At 35.3% G+C, this 24,080-nt stretch overlaps 1 protein-coding gene and 1 long non-coding RNA gene across 13 annotated transcripts in view; one reads left to right on the top strand and one right to left on the bottom strand.

The window, feature by feature from the left end:
• NAV3 (neuron navigator 3) overlaps positions 1–24,080 on the bottom strand; it is a 521,462-nt gene that overhangs the window by 296,577 nt on the left and 200,805 nt on the right. The gene's annotated exons all lie outside the window — the stretch shown is intronic.
• On the top strand, positions 16,851–23,159 carry LOC140682274 (uncharacterized). The gene is made up of 2 exons (XR_012053797.1): positions 16,851–17,613; positions 17,833–23,159. It is a non-coding gene; the product is annotated as an uncharacterized lncRNA (long non-coding RNA).

Raw genomic sequence — 24,080 nt, 5'->3', positions numbered from 1 at the left:
TTAGGAACAAAAGTCCAAGTAATGGTGCATCACTTGTGGTTTTGGCAATAGTAAAAAAAAAAAAAAAAAAAACCAGCCTCAAAGAAAACATACCTTTTATGGAAACCAAACATAGACCACAACTGGCAAAGAGAAAACTGCATGGACAAACAAAACTGCTGGATAAACAAATCAAAATTACACAGGAAGCTGACACCCATTCTTTACAGTGGAAAACCAAAGATAAAAATGAGTCATATATCTTATATTTTTGGGCAAGGCAAACTCCCATCTGTCTGGTGGTATATGATTTATATTCTCAAAGTAGTCTAATATTTCCAATATTACTCCTAAATAACCAACCAAATAATCAAGCAGAAGAATCATTAAAAATAGTTGATGTCATGGAATAGCTTACTACTTTGTGAATAGTAGGAAAATGACTGGCCTTAAACTGCAATATGCATTTTAGATCAAATTATTACAGCATAGATATAAAAAGTGAGCAAGGGAGGAAGGAATGGAGGAAGAGAGGAAGAGTGATATTAAGAAAGAAACAGGGAAAATTCCTAATATGCTCTAGGTACATTAGATACCAATCTTCTTCTTAGGAAGGTAAAAACATTTCTAAAGGAAATTCCTTTTTTTTTTTTTTTTTCCATAGAATTTGGAGAATTTGAGTCTGGTTTCATTTTCTTACTTCTTCTCCTTGAAGATTTTCATCCTGATTTGTTCTGCCTATAAGGTGTCATTTATAAACACGTTTATTCATTTGTCTGGCAGGAATTTAATCACATCAAATTCAGTAGTAAGAAAAAGTCGGTACCATAAACTGGGTCAGGAGAAGTGAAAGAGTCAAGCACCAATTCATCCTACCTCATGTCTCTGACAGTTTCTACAGTTCTGGAGCTCCTAGCAGATCTTTTAGTAATTTACTTTTACATATTCTCAAATACACAACCACCATTATCTCACTGTTGTCTTACTCATTCCTTTGCCAGAGGTTATCACATCTCTAGAAGAACTGACAGAAGTAAATGTGCACCTACACCTCAGCTACCCTAATTCACAGGTAGGTGAGAAGCTGAATCGTAAGCAAAAGGGCAGTGACTCGTAATGCCTTGTGGGCAGAAACACAAAAAGTTTTTTCACAGCTCTGATATGAGCACAGTAACACCTTTAGGGACACAAGGATACTATGTTGATTTGAATCGCAAGAGGGTAGGAAATATTAGGTCTTCAAATTATTCCTCTTGAGCCCTTTCATAAATTACTTGTAACTTTTCCTTTCAGATAATAACTACAAACCCTTCCTTCTCTGCATAAAAATTAAAAAACCCCACATAAACAGGTCAATTTTAAATTTTGTCACTGCAAAATCTGTAAAATGTGGGACAATACTTTAAAATGTATGCTGGATGTATCATTCTGATGGAAGAATAAACTTAAATACTTAGCTGATATTTCTTTTCCAAAGAATCTAAGAATTAGGTGATGTCTGATCCTCATTTATGATGTCTACACTCTTTTCTACCACACTAAACTTAAGACTACCTATAAAAGTCTACTAATTTGTAAGCTTCTTCTCACTAGAATAAATATATAGATGAAGTACAAATTACTGTGAAATGTCTTCCTGTGTATCTCTGTTTGGATTCTCTTAAGTTAACTCCTACCCATCTAGTGATATGCTTGTCCTATGTTCCACCAGAAAGCTAGGAAGCCATGGTAATTCTGCTAAAGTATAAAGAAAAGGAAGTAGGATTTATTTGTAAATAACATATATTGCCAAAGTCAATTAATCACTATCTTCTTTGAGACCTCTTCTCATCTGCCACCAGACAGAAATAGTATTTACTAGCAATACTTTATTGTTGAACAAAGAACAATTAAATAACCTACACAGATTCAAAAATAATATAGAGACACTTTATAAATCCCTTTAAAATCTGCTTGTGATAGAAAAGTTGTGATAACAACTTTTATTAGTGGGACTGTAGGCTTCAGGCCTATATGTAATAATATATTTTGTCATGAAATACATATCTCAAAGTTTTCTCTCATTGCTGTAGCAACAAAGAAGGACAGAAAAAATAAGCAACAATTCCTAAATAGTTCAGAACAGCTTAAGAAAAAAATAGGGCCAAAATGGTGCATGTACAGTTCATTGTCTCATGCACAAATATTGACATGACTCTTGCACTTCCAGTATGGGAAGGGGGGTGGGGGGAGAAAGAGAGACAATAAAATACATAATTTCCTTTTTCTAAATCTAACATTAAAGTGTTATGTTGACATCAGGGCCCAAGCCTGGGTTGTGGACTGCCATACTGGGCAGGGGCACATTTGATGTGCTGAGTGGCTAAACTTGCCACATGAGAAACTGGCTGGCTGCTTCAAGGTCCCTAAAGCCATGCCAGCCACTGGGGTGCTGATACCCAGAGCTCCACTCTGCTGCATCCTCCCAATTTGTTACCTCCCTTCTTACATCACTTGGTACAGCAGAAATATTCACAGTTGTATTGCAGAGACACCACAAATTCACACATTGGAGAAGAAGAAACACAAGTATAAATACATCCCAGTGAAATCAACATACAACCATCTTCCCAATTAGAAGATGTCAGTAAACAAAAATAGCTGAAAAATACAAACTAATAAATACATTTTGAAGGCCATATTTAATTAGGTCCTTTTTTATTAAAAGCCATAAATTATTTCTGGAGACATAAAATTACCCTAATCATCTGTATTAACTCACTCGCAGTTTAAGATTTCCTCCTTACTGATGTTATTTAGAGATTTTGGTGGGTTTGTTCATTTTGTTAAGGTTATATTCAAAGATGAGATCAAGCATTTAGATGACATTATATTTACAAGCATTAGTATATCAAGTATTTTTTTTTTTAATTTAGTAAATATACAAAGAAAGAAGTACCACATCCTCAAGGGTCAGGATAGTCAAAGCCAAGATTCTTGAGTAGAGCCTAAAGTAGGACACCTGAAGAACTGAGCACAAGCAAACTGCACTCCTAAATTTCACACCTAAATATCAACCTGATCATGTGCAGTTACACGATTTGGCTTTAAATAGCCAGCTTTGAAAAAGAGAAGTCAGAAGTCTGTTCAAGCCCCAGTGGCCCACCAAATGGCTGAGGTTATGATAATTCATTTTGCAATTTTTTTCCCAAAGTTACCCATTTACTGCTAAACAAAATGACAGCACAAGCCAGGATCAAAGCTGCAGCACGCATTAGAAATAAGTCAGTTACTGTCTGTAAGAGCGCTAAAGTTATTATTATTTATAAAAACAGCTCAAGGTTTTACAAGGTAATTAAGCATCCAAGCCCAGTACCTTCTGAGATAGTAAATTTGGTTATTTCACCCAAGAATATGTAAAAAATGACCTTATCTCTAACACATTTCCACAAAAAAATATAAATGGAGAGAGTTATTAGACAAGCCAATCAATAACCAGGAGACAAACTCTCTTTCTCCACCATGAGATGGGGTATTGAAACATTATTCTGAGTTACTTTACAGAGTGGAAAAAGGTGCCTACAGACACATCTGCTCCAGCAACTGCAACAGTAGGCTGTCATCAAAATCCCTGTTACCATGTAAGGTCTCAAATGCCTGTAGACCTTCTTCCAGTAAGGTCATTTGGAATACACATCTGGGTACATATTCAATAAAGGAACAAAGGTCTATATTAAAAATATGTGGGGAAGAAGTCATTCTTTCTTACTATTCCTATGCAGAATACCAAACCAAGGAGTGACTGTTTTCAGCAATATTTTTATATCTTTGCATAGATATTCTTGTCTTTCAAGATGTGCACTTTGTGCAAGGGAAGGCACTTTGGTCTTCAGAGAGCCTGTTTCATTAATTCAAAAGTTCACTTTCAAGTCTCCATTGATCATTAAAACAGAGATGGTAGAAGGGAAGAGGAACAACAGTATAATGGGGAGCCTGCCGCGCCCAAGTCATCACACGTTATATGGCATGCACATATATCCTTCATCACATTAGGCTTGTAAATTCCTTGCCAATTTTCTCTACATTTTTCATCAGCTCCTCCCACTGGGATCTACACACCGCACAAAGAATTAAAAGATGCAGCTGATTTTAAAATGTTTCTAACCTTCCAATGACATAGATGTTGGGTTTGTTTTTTGTTTGGCTTTTTTTTTTTTTTTTAAAGCCAACAATATGTTTAGGATATATTGGTGGATAAGGTCAAAACAACATTCTCATTATGTCATTCGTGAGGCAGATGCTTAAGAAATACAATGACACACGGACCTGCAATTAGAATTGCAGGGAGAGGAAGCATAGCTGCATCTTTCACTTTCTTTTGAATTGTCTTTACTCCATGACAGCCTTGCCATTTACCAGATGGAGTCAGATTTGTCTCATGCATAAGAAGAGGCAGTCTTCAGCTAAGACAATATTTTTCCTTTCAAAATACTGGCATTAACACCTTATTTTTCAGTAAATATAAGCATGAACTAAAAAGAGAAATTTAAATCTCTGCAGCCACACAACAGCTTTTCTATGTGCAATATATGAAGTAATTTGTAATATTTAAAAAAATAATTTCAAAGTCTTTAATAAACATCAAAAAACTGTTGCAACAGAGATGAGAGGTGATGGTTTTAGCAGTTGAATGACTAGCTTTGAAATAATCTTCACACTACTACCATAATTAGCCATTACTTCTGCTCAGACCTTGAATCTAAATTCAGTGGTGCAAATAGAAAAGGTAAAAAAGAGAACGTACAAAGACTTATATTATTTACTCCTTTTTCTGGCATACTTTTTCATAATATCTATCCAAAATTAATAGGTACTCAAATATACAAAGCACTTAGCAATCATTCTGCAAGAAAAATAAATTTTTCTTAATGACTTATGAGAGTTTCACTTGCATGAATAAATAAAATATATGCTGCTTAGTGCTATGATATTTCTTCCAATGATATTTTAGGTGAGACTATTGAAATTTCATGCCAAATTTTATTTGCTTTCCACAGTTACCATTTGAGTCAGGGAAAACACTAAACTGTGTATTCAGATCAGTAACTACACATATGTGTTCATATTGGTACATTTCCCAGTAAAGATGCTAGTTAAATGCTCGAGCAGCAAAATGAAATTATGTATCTGTTAAAAACTACAGAATTAAATATCTTACTAAACCAAAATTTACCTGAAAAAATATCAGAATAAATATGGTTATTAGTTTTATTTTAAGAATAATATTTTTGAAATATGCTGTTCATAACTGGGCACCGTCAACCCTTTGAAAACCAATTTTTTTTTTTTTTATTACAGAAAAGGAAATTGAATACAGCTTTTCTGGAAAAATTCATTCTGTGCTTCTAATTATGTCAACAGTTATAAAAAGTACTAGGTTTTGTCTTCAATTACATTGCATTTCACATGGTAGGAATCCAAATGAATTCCCTTTCTTCTTCCATATTTGTATCAAGATCCAAAAAAAAGTGTGTGGGGGGGGGGAAGGAATAACAAATCCTCTGAGACTCTAGAATGTCTTAGTAACCTTTTAAAAGCCAGCTTTGAAAATTCCTTGACTTTAGATAAAGATGGCTTCCCGACAAATTTTTTTAGAATAGTTATTGTCTATAGAATAGAAAGGGAAATAATACAAATAATTACAAGAAATTCTACATATTAATAATCCAGAACCATGAATAAAGCTGTGGTTGGTGGTCCCTTTTTCAATCAAATCATACACTGATTCTCATTGCTAGTACTGTAACTTACTAGAAACCAAAAGGGTGCTTTACATAAAGGTTATACCAAGGCAATCTCTTTGATGTTGTTATCGAGTTTATTTAAAATTTACTCCTCTGAAATAAAGAAAACAAATGAGAAAAAGAAAAATACAAATATTTACTCGTGTTGCTTAAAATCAGAAGGAAAAAACACAAAAACAAATCTGTTACTTTGATTGGTAGGTCTACCAACTCAATCATTTACTAAAGGAGCTCAATTTGTTATTGCTGGGATTTGAGAAAGCTTCAGGGCACCTCGAGTTTATTTTAATAAAACCATTTAAAAGGGCAGTGGTTGCCTCTGCAAAGTAATGACATTTCAAAGATGCATTGGAAAAGTAAGTATCCAGAAAAATCACAGCAAAGACACAAATCTCATCTTACAGAAACGTTGCCAGTTTTCCTAAAAGGCAAAAATACATAGATACCTAGAGAAAGCTCTAGATGGTAAAAGGGACTTAGTATTAGTCTCTTTTTTGCTTAATTTTTAGTGATTTCTCCCTGTAAACAAAAAGAATATATCTTGAACCTAGAATTGCCATCTATTAAGCATACATGAGGAAAAAAAGGGTGTTGCAATTCTGAAAAGAAGACAATATAAATGTACATGTGTAATGCAAAGGAAGAGACAGTCATTCTTTGTAACCACAATTTACTTGAGACATGCATGTATGCAATGTATAGGGGACTAGGGAATAAGAAATTCTGTAAAGGAATATTCTGTTTGTCCAGCCAGACTCTGCTTCCCCTTCCTCTAGGCTTCTGTGATCTCCATGGCTCCCACCAGTGTCTGACTTACAGCTCTCTCTTTCCCACTCAAAACCAGTCCAAATTCTACTAATCTCTTCTGCTGATTTCCAAGCCTCTCCATCATAATGCCCCTCACAGATTGTTTTCTTCCCATTGTCTTATATTCTGGTCCCAGTCTTCTCATCCCCTATCCAAGCCTTCTGACTAAAGCAAACTGCCGCTTTAGCAGAGGGAGGAACAGGAAAATTGTTGAGAATTCAGGAATGATTGGCTGCCTAAACTTGTAGAGTGCTTTATGGCCTCCACAAAACACTAACATTTCAGGAAAATCCTGCTTTACCTGCCTGAGTTGAAAACCACAGAATCACTTTGCCAAACAGTTCCTGTGCAGTTGATGAACACATGAAAGTCTTCCAAACAAAAAATTGTGCCAGCACAGAACAGGCCACAGAAGCCTTTACTGAACATGTCTGATTGATGACAATCTTCAAAGACTTATTAATGTTTCAGATCTGGACTGGTTTTCACAAAAACAAAGAAGTAATGTGTTTGACACAGAGGTCACATGACCACCAGATTTTAAATGAATGATTACCAGAATAACAGATACATCAGAATTATTTCAAGTTTTTAAAATTTTTTTCCAGTTTTTTAAATATGAGAGGCTGACCAAAACTTTCAGAACCAGTTTCTGACAGAAGATGAAATGGCAAAAAATTTAATTAAAATTAAGCACAATTTGGCTAAATTCTACCTCAGTGTCCCCAAGCTTTAGTGTTCACAAGTACACAGATGTCTAGTAACGTGGACATATGTACTGCTGCTTCCCACATTAATCTAATGAACAGTATTCTGCCTATGACATCTGCCACTTCCCCCCTTTTCTAATAATTAAAATTTCAAAAGAGAATATATGCTGTCATCAGCAGGAAACATGTAGACCCAGCTACTTATATTCTACATAGGAACATAAAAATGTTATGTTATGCTAGTTTCACACATTCATTTGTTGACCTCTGCCTAGCAGCAGTAGCTGCAATGGAAGAAGAGCAATATCACCTGTTTAAAAACAGAGAACTTTCTATTTACAAAACAAACAAACAAAACCACACACAACCCCCACAAACAAGTAAACAAAACCCCCAAAACAACAACACAAACAAACCTGAAATGTATTGATTTCAGAATTTACCAGAATGGCGGGCTGAAAGGCTAATAATACAATATCTATAAACGGCATTAAGAAACACCTCTTTTCCCAGGTTTTTATGAGAAGAACCACTTTGGGATTACTATCTAGCCAGACAAGTATGAGCAAGGGAACAGAGAGATGCTATGTTTTAGCACAGGATAATAAATCAAGCTATTCAAAATTAAATGGAACTGACTAAACATGCTGAGACAGTCATGAGGAGGAGACAGTGCATGAAATTACTGAGCTTAGAAGTGCCTGTCTTTTATTCTGCTGGGTATCAAACTTTATAGAGCTTTCATAATGAAGAATTGTATCAGTGAATTAAGTTAAAAGAAAGAGGAAGTGGCCTACAATTCTAAAACTTCACACAATCACCAAATTACTGAGATGGAAGGGACCTCTGGAGATAATTTAGTCCAACAGTCTGCCCAAAGCAGGGCCAAACTAGAGGAGGTTGTTCAGGTTCCATGTAGAGTCAAGTTTTTAGTATCTCCAAGGTTGGTGACTCCATGATGTCTCTGGACAACCTGTGTCACTACTTGACCATCCTTACAATTTAGTATGTTATTTTATATTTATATTAAATGGAATTAAACCAAGTCTAAATAATGCTACCTGCTTTAATTATTGATCACATTTTGGGCAATGTGTGCTTCATTCTACCTACCATAAAACAAGATTCTTTAGACAACAAAATTACATATAATTATTTAAATTTTCTTTTAAAATGCAGTAGTCACATCTTAGGATATAGAGCGAATGATCTAAGGTATAGACAGTGGTATAGAGCAAATGATCTTTTAGATTTGGAAAATATCCATGAGAATAAATAATTTCTGGTTAAATTTAATTGTGTTTAATGGACTAGGATTTGCTTTTGGCAACAATATCCAATAATTCCACATTGGTAATAGTTCCCTATCTTCTATGAGTAAATATGTTGTAACACCTCAGTGTACTTCCCTGGTTCCCAGCAATGAAGTTCAGACACTTCATGACAGTATTAAAATCTATGAGACAGTGAATTTGAAGAAAGGAGCATCTTGCAATTCTAGTGAAAGAAGTGAATCTTAACTGAATGCTGTATATAAATATAGCAAGAGGATGGTGTTTTTGTAATATCGAAAGAATATATTGTGTCTGAAATCCACCCTTCTGCATCTGAAGACAAAGTAATTGGTCTCTAATTAACTAAAAGGCCACAGCTTCAGTTCAGTCTCTTGCTGGCTGTGGACTGAAATAGTAGTTGTTTCCCCTTAACAGGCAATTTGGATCAATATATGCCTGTTAACAACTTGACACATCTGTCATCTTCCCCACTGTGCTGGCTACACCAGTGCTTGCATGGACTCGCAGGTTGCCACGCTCCATATGGGTGCAGATGTTCCTTTCAGTGTAAACCACAGTCTGTTCTTCCAAAATTGCTGTCTGCAGGCAAAGCTGATGAAAACATTTTTTCTACAAAAGCTTTCAAGGCTAAAAATATGGTTTAATTTAAGGCAGAATTCTTAGGAGAATGTGATTGTTGCTGAAAATTGATTTTCCTATGTGAAACGTAGTTTTAGTTCTGCTTTTCAGTTAAAATCCAATATAACTGTATGAGAAGTATAAAAAAAGAACTACTTTTACTGGAAATGTAGCTATGTTTTGATAAAAATTAAACTAAATAGAAATTAAATTGAATGGGAAATATACTTTCAAGTAATTTATCTTAGAGAACCTTATCTCCCAATTAAATATCAAGGGTGCACACATTATAAACAGCACTGTGTAATGCATGAGGTGAGAAGAGAATTTAAATGGTCCTCCCAGACTTATCTATATAACCCACCAGACTTTCTCAAACTCTATGTCTACCAAACCTGATATCTCCAGGACCAAATTCTAAGTTCTTTCACTCCTTTCACCATCAAACTTGGGTGTGCACCTGTCAGGCAACGTAGAGCAAGCAAACCCTCTGATCTGACAGAAGAGCGATGGAACTGAGATTGCTTTCATGTGCAGCTAACCCTGGCCCGGATCTGGGGGAAATGTAATAATGGGAAATGAAGAGACAAGGTGACTGAAAAAGCAATTGGGGTACCAGGACCATGATCAGCTAGCTCAGACCCTACCCCTTGCCAGTGCCTGTGGGGCCTTTCTGGAAACATATGCCAGGGTGCTGGATCCAATCTGCACATCAGGAGAGTAGAGCCCCTGGCTGATTTTGCGGTTAGGCTGCCACAGGACTCTAGCATTAATGTTTGCCTACTGTTTGTCTCTGGGTTTTGGGGGGAAGTTTTTGGGCTTTTTATTGCTTTTTTATTCTGATTCTTAAGACGAGTTTGGGCTATGTTTATTTCTATATGACTATATCCTGTAAAACAGACAACGATCAGCTCGAACTTCATGTAACAGTGCAATAACAGATAATCAAAACAGTAAAAAGTGAGGATCAATGAAGAAAACTCATAAAACTCCTAGGAAAATCCTTGTATGATGGTTTTGAATCCTAAAGCAGGCACTGGGAATACTCATAATAAAAATGAGGCAAATACTTCAGAGCAGCTCACTAAACATAGCATGTTAATTAAAATTCACAGAGAAGAGTGGCTGAAACCTGCGATATCTCATAAACATTTCCAATTTTAAAGAAATGGGATGATATTCTGCCAGTAATGACAATGTATGTGGCTGAATACAAGAACAGTTCTGATAGTTCTTTTATTTAAACCATATCCCTATAAAAATAAGTGTGGAAACAGCTTGGATGTTCTTCAAAGAGCTCAATGGGCTGCATAATAACATAAATTAGGCTAGTTCAACCAAATTGAAGGACAGTATTTTCATTTTATTCCATTTCTGTAATTTTGATGTAATTTGAACACTGTTGCAGACATGAAGTAAATCTCATTAAGGCTAATCAAAACCTAATGTAATGCACCATTAATATGAAGAATATATGAGATATTTATTTGTTTAGTATAATCAGAAAAAAGTTTCAGACTACAGACCTTCGTATCAGATTCCTTCATCTCCTCACATAAATTTCATTAATTAGAGGTTTCTAATTCTTTACCATCTAGTCACACATCTATAATAGTAACAAAGGTAATTAACTAAAACATAATAGTATTTGTAGAGGTGAAATCAAGAATTAGTTGTAAAATCATCTCGTTTTTGAGAGCCCATCTGTTTTGTATCCAAGAACAATGGAAACTATATGTGCAGGAAAACATATCTTATTTCTGAGCCATTTACCCTCCAACTCTTTCTAAACTGTAGTGGCAACACTGAAACTCTCAAGAGCTACGCAGTGTGTGTTTCTGAGTCAACCATTTCTAAGAACTAGGCTTGTATGTGAAAGTCCCACTACAAAGGCTACACTCCATCTGACTGGAGGCTGTCCACTAGCATGCTCTGAAATCCCTGCTTAAACAAGCAACTTATCACAGTTTTCAAACAATGTGAAAAAAGTATTCTTTCTGATTGATATTTGTTTTCAATCAGGTTTTCATATACTTGCTAGTTTGCTTGTCTGTAATTAACCCATAACTTGGTTATGGGATCTCTACAGACATACACCTCATGCCACATCTATTACTGTGTAGGAAAAGACTGATCCTTTTTTTAATCATTGTCTCACTTTTGACAATTATTCTGTATTTGAGAGTTGATGGAGTTATAACAGTGCAGGTCACTAAAGTGACTTTGATAAGCTTCAATATCTTGATGCAACCATAAAATTTGGGATTAAAACCTTCTCTTCCTCTAGAAATTATATAAATACTAATATTACCATTGTTTACAGTATATAAAAAGACTTCAGTTCTTGATAGACATCTTTTTCTTTCTAAAGTGTTTGTCTTAAGTTTTCTAAGCAAGTCCTTTCAACAGGCAAGTCCAAGAAACTCAAGGGAGCTCTGTATTGCTTCTAAAGGGCTTTGAAGGGGCAACAAATAAATGCAAGATAATATATTACACAGAGACTTGTACCTCTGACAAGCATGTAAATGTGAAGACTTTTAAACCAGCACTCTAAAGCTGTACTGTTAAAGACTAAATACTTGCTGCAGTTAGGTCTTGTAAATACACATTACCTTTACTCTCCTTTCCTAAATTTGCACTATTCTCCTACTGATGCTCTGCTTTACAGAGGTTTAAATAGGCTCTGTAAACAAAAGTTGTTTGGCATAACTGTACATTATCAGGCTGTAAACAAGCTGAGTCCTCCAGGAAAAATAACAGAAGTTTATCATAATTCATTCACAGCAGAATTTGTGTGTGGCTGTTAACAAAAATACTTGAAATTAATAGAACCATGTCAGCAAATATTCAGACCATATGTTCTGAGCTAGTTAGTTAGTTAATGATAAACCTTGAGGTATGTTAACAAAAACTAATAAAAAAAAAAGATATAATCTCAAAGCTCATCAATAATTTGTACTGTTAAAAAAAAAGTTTTCCTAGCAATAGCAAGTTTTATTTCACTTATTAAAATATTTGTATTTTTTCTACACTGTAATAATTCCGTATCTTTTACTTTTATTAAGGAAAAGATTTATGGCTCATTATGTTTAGTTATTCAATTCTTGATCAAGGTTTGTGATGCTTCCATGACAGCAGGCATATTTGTTAATGTGCTCATGTGTTTTAATGAAGCTAATCAGAGAAGAGGGGGTTCATCCATTTATACAAATATCGGCATAAAATGCGTTGGTTGAGGGACAGGACATTGGAAGTTTGGAGCTTTTTAGTTTATGCCATTTACCTTCATGCTTGTTGATGCTAATTTTAACATAAATTGAACATCCTAGTTTTCTTAATCTTTGTCTTATTTCTTTATTCATTATGTCATATGTGATTGCTTACATCAAGAGAATTGCTAGAGAATGACTGCACCTCTACTTTAATATCTCTTTGCTCTTTTCCTGATTTATTGATTGTAAAGCACCATGGTAAAAAATTTGTTCAAGTTGATAATTACTCTTTTGTGATGCCTAATTGTTTCTATTACCTTTGTTTACTACTAAAATGATAGCTACTGTCATGATTTTACATCCTCTCCTGCTCTGCTGATACACAGTAAATACTGAGAGCTGGAAGCAAGGGACAAGTCAAGAGACTTGTGGCCACCCTGTGTCAGTCCCAGAGGACACAAACCCAGAGCACAGCAACCAAAGCAGCAGTCAACAGGTTACAGAAAAATCACATGAGCTCTCCCCTAGGAGAGAAGAGTGCCTCTGATTCTATGCCATATTTCCAGCCAAAAGATTATGTTATTTGAGACATCTAAACCAATACCACACTTGGTGAAGCTTTCAGGGTACATTTCCTTTTAATTTACTGCCAGATTTTTTTTTTTTTTGCTATTCCCACAGAAAAATATAAACAACATGAAGGAAAAAAAAATCTGATAAAAGCATAAATGTCAAGAAACTCAGAACCACCTGCAGCACTGGGCGTTAAAATTAACTATGTTTTTAATAAAACCAGCACTTAAAAAAAAAAAAAAAAACAAACAAACAAACAAAAAACCAGAGAGGTAAAATGCAAATATACAAAGTAATTGTGTCATAATTAACTTTTATTGTTATCCTCTACTGGCACTAATTCCCTAGTGCTCTTTAAGACAGTTATATAATACTGTAAAATAGCTTTCTGTTTCAAAGTACACCATTTCTAGCAAAAAAATGGCTTTTTAAAAGATGCACAATTGTACAATAATTCATTTGGTTTCTTTTTCTTTTTTTTTAATAAGGACAATTTCATTTTGTGTCAAATCCAGACATATACCATTACAAATACAGATCTCAGTTTGTTAGAAGCTGGCCAGTCTGGATTCATTTTGCACCATTTTTATTTAGTATTAAAGTGACTAATAGTTTCCCCATCTTCAGAGCATGCTTGAGGCAAAAAAATGCTGTGATGCATTAGTTAATAAATTATGGAACAAAGATAAAAAAATATATATGTATTTTGAACATTTCAATTACACAAGAAGTCTCTGAATTTTATCAATAGGTCAACTCCGAGTGTGTCCTGAAAGGACAAAATTCTCTTCCTGCCAAGGTGCACCCAGACAAGCATGAGTTGCACTCCCGTTGCTCAGAAAGGTCCAAAACAGCTAAGGTCAAGCCTGTGGCTGAAGACCAGATTCCTGAGTTAGGGAGGTCTAGGCCTCAGATGTATTCAGTTTGCATAGCAATGAAATTAGCTCTCCTGTAACACCTCTGTGTTATCTACAGACTACCCCACACTTCCAGGCAACCAGCAGGTACACAGCACTCTCTTCTCCAGTCCACCTGTGCTTCTGTGCAAGCAAAAGCTGTGATCGGGTGAAGTGCTGATCAAGTAAAACCTGACCTTGTGATCAGGACACTCAGCTGTGAGAAGACAGACCCAGCTTCCCAGAAACTGCATGTATTTACATGAGACTTCATTCAGATAACACAAAAAAAAAAAACCCCAAAAAACTCCAGAGAGCAAAAGCCACGGCTCTGAGCATTTCCTGTGCCTCTCCTCCAAGTGCTCTATCTGCATGGTTTCATTCAGGCTCTTTCTTGTCTGCTCTGAAGTTTCTCCTGCTGGGAGTTTGATGAGCTCTAAGATGGAAGTGAACTGCTAGTGCTGGCTGTTCTCAGCTTGGCGCTTAAATTGTTAAGAAGAAAAGGCAGTACTGAGATATTAGTAACATGCTTTAGTGGAAAGACCCCTGACTGTTTCTAGGATCTTCAGAAATAGTGTTAAAAGGAATACTGGTGAAATCATGATGCTCCAAACCAGAATAAAACCAGGAAGCTGACATTGCTGCCATACAAGTTTCTTTTTGGTAGCTAATACTTAGTTTAAAATGCCCAGCATTTCAATGATTTTACTTTGCTTTATAAAAATTATAGAGAAAAAAATCCCCAACCCACAATTATTCCCGAAACAAAGGAGTATCCAGAGATGGCAATTATGTTCATTCAAAATGTCATTGTGCAGTACAAAGTATTTCAGCATTATAAGAGCACTTTACTTCAATTACTTCATAAACTATTTGATTTGGAAATCAACTAGCCAGTATAATAGCATAATATTCATGCCAAGAGAGAAAATCCAAATAAGAACAAAGCCAAGCCATTTCAAATAAGATGAAAATAGCTGCCAGAAAAAACCACATCAATACAAAACAAAATTCCACTAAGCTTAGTTTCATCCATTCATTCTGAATTAGTCCAGAAAAGGAAATAAAACAGAATGGAAGGACAGGACAGTGTGCAGACAGGAACAAAGTACAATGATATACAGTAGCACTGACATGCAGTAGCAATGATTTGGAAAGACAACTATTGAAGGTTTAGGTGCAAGACAACTGATGACTTCTTATAGGACTGATTTACTCTAAGATTTTAAGGGAAAATAGCTGTTTCATTTTTATCTCGACTAATGATTAAAATATGTATCAGGAGCAACAGGGTGGTCACATCAGTAAAGCTGCTTGTAGCTTAACTGATGATCTTTCAGTGTAATGCCTCTCTTCCTGTCACATTTTGTTATGAGTCAGTTGTGTTTAGTCATCTTAGTGCTCACAGTGTTATGAGCGGCCACCATGTGGAAATGTACACTGTAATAACATAACAATGCACTGGTAAAAAAAAAAAAAAGAGAAGAGTAGTAAGAAAAAATAAATCAAGATTAAACTGAAAAATCAGGTGCTGTAATTTTTCATTTCCAAAGGGCTGTATCTTTCTTCTCTGCATTTTATATTTTTCCAGTGGAGTTTTATATGATAGGGGTTTCTCAGCTTTCTGGTATCCACCTCTTTGCTTTGCTTAGTTTTATCCTATTATTATCAGCTTCTCCTAGAGCAACATGAAATAACTCCACTCTCTCTTGATGTTTACATCCTTATGCATAACAACTGAGTTTACAAGCACTCAAATAACAGAAATGGAACTTCCAGAAACAAACAGGATTATGGACATAAATGTATAGTTACAGAAACAGAAAGTTGGAGTTCTTTGTAAAGACTGCCAAAATTTTAATATTTCAAGCAGAAACTGATTTATAGAAGCAACAGGGAAAGACTGCATGTGTCCTTAAATAAGAGTCCTACTGAAATGAATGCTTATTTTTTAAAGTTATATAATATTGACTTAAGCAAATCAACTTTTTTTTTTCTTGTTTTTCTGTTCAATGGATGGAGATCAAGCACTTCACAACATCCCTTTCATAGATTAGTACCCAACTCCATTTTGAAATGTCATTCCCCACCCCACTCCAAAGTATATAAAATTGAAAACTATTCCATAACTTCACTTCTCTCATGGTTCTAATTTCTAACCCTGATTTTTTTTTTTTTTTAGGATCATTTTTATGTGACATTTTCTTTCTTGGAAGAGTAATTAAATTTTTCTTTTTCCCTAATGGTCATTCCTCCCTATCATGTATTCATAAAGATAAATTATACCTCCTCTCAACCTCTGATTCACTTGGCTAGACAAGCTCTTGTGAAATAGACAAGATAAATTGAGCTTTTTCCTGACCATCCCAGCAGCCCTCCAGTTGTGTTCCAGTATGTGTACTATGAAGCCTAGAACTGACAACAACATTCCAAATGACACCTTATCAACACCACAGATAGGGAAGTTTTCATGCCATTATTTTCCCTGAACATTGGATAGAGGATCACATGTGGTTCTTCATCCTTCTAAGAGCTCTTATTCATCTTCTGATCAACAGGTATAGTTTTATTTTATTTTATAAATGAAGCAGCTCATAAATTATAAATACAGAGTCATTTTGCCCCATTTCATGTTATTTCACAGACCTTAGAGACTCTCTTTCATGATGTTTTGATCCTCCTTTGATGACACATCTCAACTTTTTGATCTCCAAATGCCACTGGTAAAAACCTTGTTGTGCCATAGTCATTAATGAGAATGTTAAATAAGATCCACCCTCAAACCCACCCTACAGCAAGTCTTCAAGCAATCTACTTCAAATCCCAGTAAGAGTTTTGCTCATTAATGTTCCTTACATATCTTTTTAATCATGTACTAATTTTAACTTTCTCTGTCTTAATAAATACTTCCTCAGATGACTATTCACATTTTGTGATCTATTATATATCTTTAAGTAAAAGGGGAAAATGTCTAGTCAGGATGGTATAACCTACCTTGGGAAATCCATGTCACTTTCTTGCTCATCATTCATTTACCTCCACATTCATTCTTCTGAAGTATTTCCCAGAGCATTTTATGAAGTTCTACGGCTTCTTGAATTAATTTTTTTCTTAAAATATTTGTGAAACACTCATCACTTTTCGTTCATCCAGTGCCATTCCTTGGTTTGATAGTCAGTAAAACTCAAAGCAAGCAGCTTCATATATGCCAGACTTGCCCCCCACCTCCTCCTCTCCCCATTCTGTACCTTATGAAGAAAAGGTTCCAGTCCATTTACTGAGAATACAGTCCTTCATGCCTCTTGGGTATGGTAATTTCCATTTTATACACTCATTCCAGTTATTTAGTCACTTGGCCTCTGGCCTCAATATCCTTACTGAAAAGTGACTCAAAGTATTCACTGAGTTGTGAGGTCACACTGACTTTGCCTTTAATGTGGATGTTACAGTCACAGTGCAATCATCTCCCATCTTTCTCCTCCCTCTCTTCAAGGGACTAAAGAACTTACTACAATTTCTCCTAAGTTCCTGAAAAATGCTTACTCAGCTTCACTTTAGGAATCTTACTTATTCACAGTACTCCTGACTTTTAAAATGGACTTTCAGTACTGCCTGCTCAAATTCTTTGCATGTCTAGATATATCTTTCTAACATTCGTATTATATTATTAAGACACAAACTTTTTTGGGGGCGGGGGGGGGGGGTGGGGGGGGGGCATGAAAAGGGGAGGGACAGTAAAAGTTCTAAATCCTTCCATTTTGACTAAAAAAATGCCAAGTTCTCCCACCTTCAAGCCTAACTAACCATTTTGGGAAGCTTCCTTATTTCCCCAGAATTTGCTATATTACAAATGAAAGGTGATAGAAGTTTGTATTTCATTTAAATGGTATCAGTGCAGGACCACATTAGCTGAGGATCTCTTTTGTTCAGAGTTCTCCAATGTCTTCACAACTTAACAGAATCAAAAGTAAAACACTTCTCTTTGCTGGTTCACTGGCAGTGTGGTGAGAAACCGTCTCTCATTTCTGAGACCGCTGGGATCTACCTTTGTTAGAAATGCTTGTTCTCAAATTTGTCACTGAGGCCCGATCTTCCATATTGACCCACATATCAGAAGTATTTTTCTAACAATTCTAAAGATACAACATTCTACATTAAAATCTGTATGTCTTCATTATCCCATTTTCATATGATATTGATCCAAGTAAATTTATTTTATCTATCCTCTTTGCCATCCATAATAATACGTACTGAACCCTTAAGTCTTTGTGCCAGTTGTATTAGTTATTCAACCATACTTTAGTTAAACAAACAATACTTGGTTTCAAAGTCTAAAGTAATTCCAGAGTTTTCACACTGAGGCATAAGCCCTTGAGCTGTGATTGATGGAGCACAGTCAGTTCCAGGCCACTCAAACTATGGCCCTTTCATTATCTATACAGTTTACCCTGAAAGTCACATAAATATTTGCTTTCCTTACATTTGCTACTTCATTCTGTCAAAATGACAGCCCTTTTCCATCTAATTGTCACCGTTCTACTTCATAGAAATGGATTACAAGACTACATGATTCTTTTCCTTGCTTTGTATTTAAATTATTTATGCCAAAACCAGAACTCTAGTCTATCCACAATGAAGGCACCCATTTCTGTGAATGCAGTCTAGGCTTGTATAATTGTTAATTCTGAATGCACCACACTCATTACATAAACAAATCCCAGCTGACATTACCTAGACATTTTCGTCTGAGCTACATCAGATAAAATCTTCTCCTCTGAAAATGCACCATAATCAGATGAAGAAAACAAAATACCAAGTTTTAGCAACTGATGCTCATGCTCTATCAGGAGTACAGTTTTATATTTTGTCAATAATTTATCTCCCAGTGCTTATTTGCACAAACATAAACACAGCAGTACTTTCCATCAAGTCATTGAATAAACCTTAGCATAGAAAAATTTTAAAAAAAGGTAATTGTAAATGCTTCATTATACAATGGTGTGGCCCAGACCCCTTCTAATCATTGTATTGCTGTTTGCAACATGGAGAAAGAGTTACTGGAGGCAAGTATGGACTCCCTTAACTTTTACAGGGTAAGAGGGAAAACATTCCTTTTAAAGGAAATACCAGTTAAATATAACATGAAAGTGAACCTAATTCCATATGCTTGCTTTAATGTGGTACATCAAAAGTGTTAATGGAGAGCAAGTTGACTGTATATAAAATATATATTTACTGGCTACTCCTCTGAGAACAGGTTTTGAGCTGTGGTTTTGATTTTTTTCTGAAGTTGCTTTTATATTTCAGTGGATTTCAAAATACAGCTCTGAGTTTCACCCCCCTGAGATAGGAAGACTATGTGGGATGGGAATTGATATGTTTCTGGTTTCACCCTCTAACCTCCGTGTTTTAGATTGTTTATATTTCATGGTTGTGCATCTCTTGGCTAACAATGTTTGGGGATGAACTCTGTTTTGCATTTGAGTGAAGAAAAATGCAACCAAATCTTCGGGAAAAACTGTATTCAAACCAACTCTCATTTTAGAAGCTGCCGCATAATTGAATCACATGTCAAAAAGCAGGGATGTGCTGCACACTTTTCTAAGGACCTTTTGCCTTCTATTTAGCCTAAAGTGTTAGAACTCCACTCAAAGAACAAAAAGGAAGATCTTCCCTAAGAAGCAAATGCTTGAAGTTGTACTGCAGAAACTTAAAGGAATATTTGGTCTAGGATGTACTTTGTAATCTGACCTGAATATTGGTTTGCCTTATGATCTTTACTTCAATTCCATGTTCATGGAACAGTGGTTAATTTTCTTGTAGGCTCAGGTTAGAATTTCTTCAAGTGCAGTAAGTCTGACTGTGTGGCCTGAAATGAACTGCTGAGTACTGAATGCAGCTTTTTCATAGTTTACTTGTTCTGCTCCAATTACGTACCAATCACTTTAAAGCTATTATTCTTTATATTACATTTTTTCCTAATTCTCCTTCCATCTCATGCTTCATCCAGAATGCCCATCTAGAGCTTTAAAAGCTTAAACTAACAGAGACACACATAGCTTGGCTTTAAGGCACTTAGTCTTACTTTAGCTTCCCATTTTGCATTAAAAAAATTTAACAGGCAGATCTCAAGGGCAGAGGTTTTTTTCCCCTTCTTTTGCAGTTAGTGGGGTGTAAAATTCCTTTAGCTCATTAGCCAACACACTGACACTAGGAAACTGAGGAGAAAAATCCAGCATTTTGCCTTTCTGAACTGGAAGATGAAATTCCCCCAGGAAGACACATTTTGGAAAGACTTAAAATAATTAATTCCTGGCTACCACGAGGACTTCAACAGCTTGCACAGAGAAACTCTTTAAGAGAAACAGCAGTTGGAGAAAGAATATCTGAAGGCACAGTCTTGGGAGTTGACACAATTTTCATGCATTTCTGCTTGAAATTTCTGCTGTATCATGTACAAGCTTTGCTATAAAGTCCAAGCTTCCTTTTCACTAACCCATCAGATTTGAAAAAGCTCATCTTTCAATTATCTTTGAACTTGTATGCAATTCATGTATGAAATATCAAATCCTATTTAGAACTAAAATCTTATTAAAAGAAAAGAGTTTATGCTGGAAACTAGACAAAAGACAAAATTAGGCCTGTTAATAGCAACAAATGAAAATATGCAAAAAACTTGGTAGGAGCAAACAAATATCTTGCTTACATTGAATTAAATACCGATGGAGTCCAGGAGACTGAGAACGCTGGAACTTTAATTTTTCCAGAAAGAAAGCACTAATTAGGTAGCCACCTAATGTGAAAACTAGATTCAACTATTATGGCACATAAGAAATTATTCCTGTTTGTCATTTTAAGCCAAAAAGGCAGCACGTGGTCATTTTGCATACATGAGACTGGGACATAGAATAAGGGTAGAAAGACTTTTCCAGTCCTAACAGAGGACTGTGAAGGGCAATGCACAAGACTCAGCATATTTCTATTTGGGAAAAGGTTATTGCAAATTAATTCATGTAGAAGAAAATGAATTATGGAAGGGATTAAAGGGCACTGCATTTATAGGGACTTGGCAAGACACTTTAACACACTTTTAGACTCAATAAATCAAACCCCACTTTTTATCAGCAGCTACACAAAAAATCTGATCATTATTTTCAGAATATTTATACTTAACTTTGTCAAGCTTTCACCCCAAGTCTCCAATTTTTCTGTAACATGAGCACAGTCCTCCCACCTGAACAACTCTGTTTCTCAAATGGGTTGGTTCATATATTATTTTGATAGCTTACTGTTTTTATTTCATATGTGGCTTTCCACTGCCTGGTAAAAATGCGTAACAATTTTAGAGAAATTGTTAAAAAATTGAAACCAAACAATCGGTTTGTTAGAATGATGCAGGACATAGAAACACTGCTTAAAACTTGACCAGATTTCAATCTAAAACCACTACACACCGCTAAAGTGGCTGGCTGAGAATTGTGGGCTACTTCCTTTGCTACATTAAGAATACCCATAGTACTGATTTCTGTAACAGACAGGTGGGGGATGAAGGCACTTTCCCATTATTTTAGCGTATGTAAACAACTGGCAATTCTGACAATATCCAGTAGGTGGCACATACCACATGCAATACAGTAAAGGTACAAAATGCAAAAAGGCCCTCTGAAAAACACTGATAATAGTCAAGAAAAGTAAACCTGTCCTCACACATAATTCTTAATTATATAAAGTACCGAAGTAGGAATCTCAATGTAATTAACATGTAAAGCTGAAGCACAAACCTAAAAGCTCTTTCAAGCCATGGAAACCATTTTTTTTTTATTTTCTTAAAACACAATGGTTTTCAGTACAAGGCACAATTCACCATGTGAAGCATAAAAACATTAAGTTAAAGAAATTGAAAATATAGTGATTTCATAAAACCTGATATTAATTTTCAGGCTTTTGTAACATTTGTAAAAGGATAACAAAACACATAAATTGTTAAAATAAACCCATGAAATTTCATTCAAATTATAAATTCACACACTTTCAAGGGTCTAAGAAGCATTAAGGTTATCTTTTATGTTTGAAAAGCTAGCTCTATAAAAAGAGATATACAATCTTATGGAATGTGCCAAAATGACATGTCTGTCACCATTTTTTTTCCATTTAAAATGAAAACATAACTATTCTTTAATAGTTGGAAATATAGACTAGGCTAACGTGGGCAGAAGAAACTGATGAAATTAAAAGAGGAAGGTCACAGACTGTAACTGCCCATGTCCAACCGTGACTCATAACATTGATCGAGCTTTTAAATGTCTGTGTGTAATCAGGCTTCATAATTCTCAAATCCCACCTGACTCTCCATAACTCCTGTCCATATTCCCAACTGGAAAGACACAATGAAGCTTCTTTTTCTACATTTTTAGAACCTTCCAAAACCCATTTTGAATCCTGAATTTATGTCTGCATCTGTGGGTACAAGACTCTGTAATAAAAGATATGTTTTGTAGTGTTTCTTAGCTTGTATTAATTTAAGTAAAATTATTCTTGAGGAAAAAATATCTAACTAATCAGTATTAGGAAAACAAGATTTTTAGCTTTTTTCAGCTGATGTAGTTTATGGCTTGTATTTACACTAATCAAGTTATTCCAGCTTAAAGTATCCTAATGAGCCTCTTGTCCTTCAGCAGAGGAAAACTGCTCTATGAATTTGCATAGATCAAATTATGTGTTAGGCTTCTAAAATACTGTCTTCATCAAGACTCTTCAAAGATCTGCTTTTATGCATCAGAATACAAAATTCATAACTCTTAACAGGGCTTGAAATTGTAAATTATGTGCTACTCTGCAGAAGCTCACCTTTGAGTCTATGAAATAAAAACATTTTTGCAGGTACAGGTGATGAAAAAGTAAAATACATTAAAATTCCTTGAGCCTAAGAGTTTTTGAGGAGAAGGCCTAAAAATAATTGTCTGATTTTTTTTTTGCCTTCTTTCTGCTTCTAGATATTCGTTCAGACCTATATAAAACTATTTTTAAAGAAACAACTTTCTCAGTTTCAAGAACAGAGCTTTTGATGTTTCTAAGCTGCTAGAGGCTAAAAAAACTCAAATTTGAATAAACTAAAGCATGTGTTTTCCTTGGTGAGAAATACAATGATATCATCTTTTGCTCAGCAAACTGAAGTCAATGATAAATCTCATTTCTTTTTAATAAGATTCCTTATTTTCAACATGACTATATAATTAGCCCAGCAGCAAAGTAACTTAACATCCTTGGGATACTGACATTTCACAAACATCTAGTGTTGCAAGCAAAAAAAAAAAAAAAAATAAAAAAAAAAAAAAAAATTAAATAAATAGGAGTACTGAAGAAATATAATCAAAATTGCTTAAGAAATTATGAAAACTAAGAAGCTCTTCAATTTTGATCAGTTCAAAGGGATCAAAAGAGAACAATAGCTTAGTATTCCTCAATCCTGCAGTTTCTGTGATGAACAGAGATGACAAATCCATCATTTTATGCCCAGGTCAGTTCTTTCCCTCCGTTTTCTTCTCTCTAAAAGTCGAAACTATATGGGCAATTGACAATTTATACCGACTGGCATCACTCTATGTGTTATGAGGATACTTGGCACTGAAAACTGAAGCACAATTGCTAAGTTATCTGATACACAATAGACAGTTGGCAAGATAATAATTAATCTTCAGTTGCTAACAGCTCGGAGTTCCTCCCAACAAGAAGGGAAGAGGTGACAATCACAATTAAATCACAGTTCGCTGAACCTTACATCTCCTCTGTCTCGTGAGCAGGGAAAGAAATTACATGCAACATTTTTTTGGTAAATGCCTAAAATGAGAGTTATTCCTTTGAAAATGTAGCACACAGCTCATTACCTCTAAGTGATATCAATCTCAGACACCACATGTGAGAATATACTTTCCCAAGGTCAGACTCTTTGTAACATTTTCTGCCAAACTGCATCTCAGGCTGATAGCTGCATATGCTCCTTCTAAAATAAAAGAATTAATTCAAATTCCACAAGCTTCTGCTCTTGCTACAGTAATCCAAGATATCTGACTGAAAAGGGGAACCACAGGCTACTCAAAATACATGCTGGATGATAGAAATGCAAGATAAAAATGATAAAGGCGTGTTCTGATTGCCAGCATTACGTGACACAGGCACCCACCACCGAGGCCAAGCAGCAAGGGACCTG

This window comes from Taeniopygia guttata, chromosome 1A (genome assembly GCF_048771995.1).
Source record: "Taeniopygia guttata chromosome 1A, bTaeGut7.mat, whole genome shotgun sequence".
Classification (NCBI taxonomy): Eukaryota; Metazoa; Chordata; class Aves; order Passeriformes; family Estrildidae; genus Taeniopygia; species Taeniopygia guttata.
Note: the sequence above shows the minus strand (reverse complement) of the source record. Positions and strands in the feature narration are given on the sequence as shown.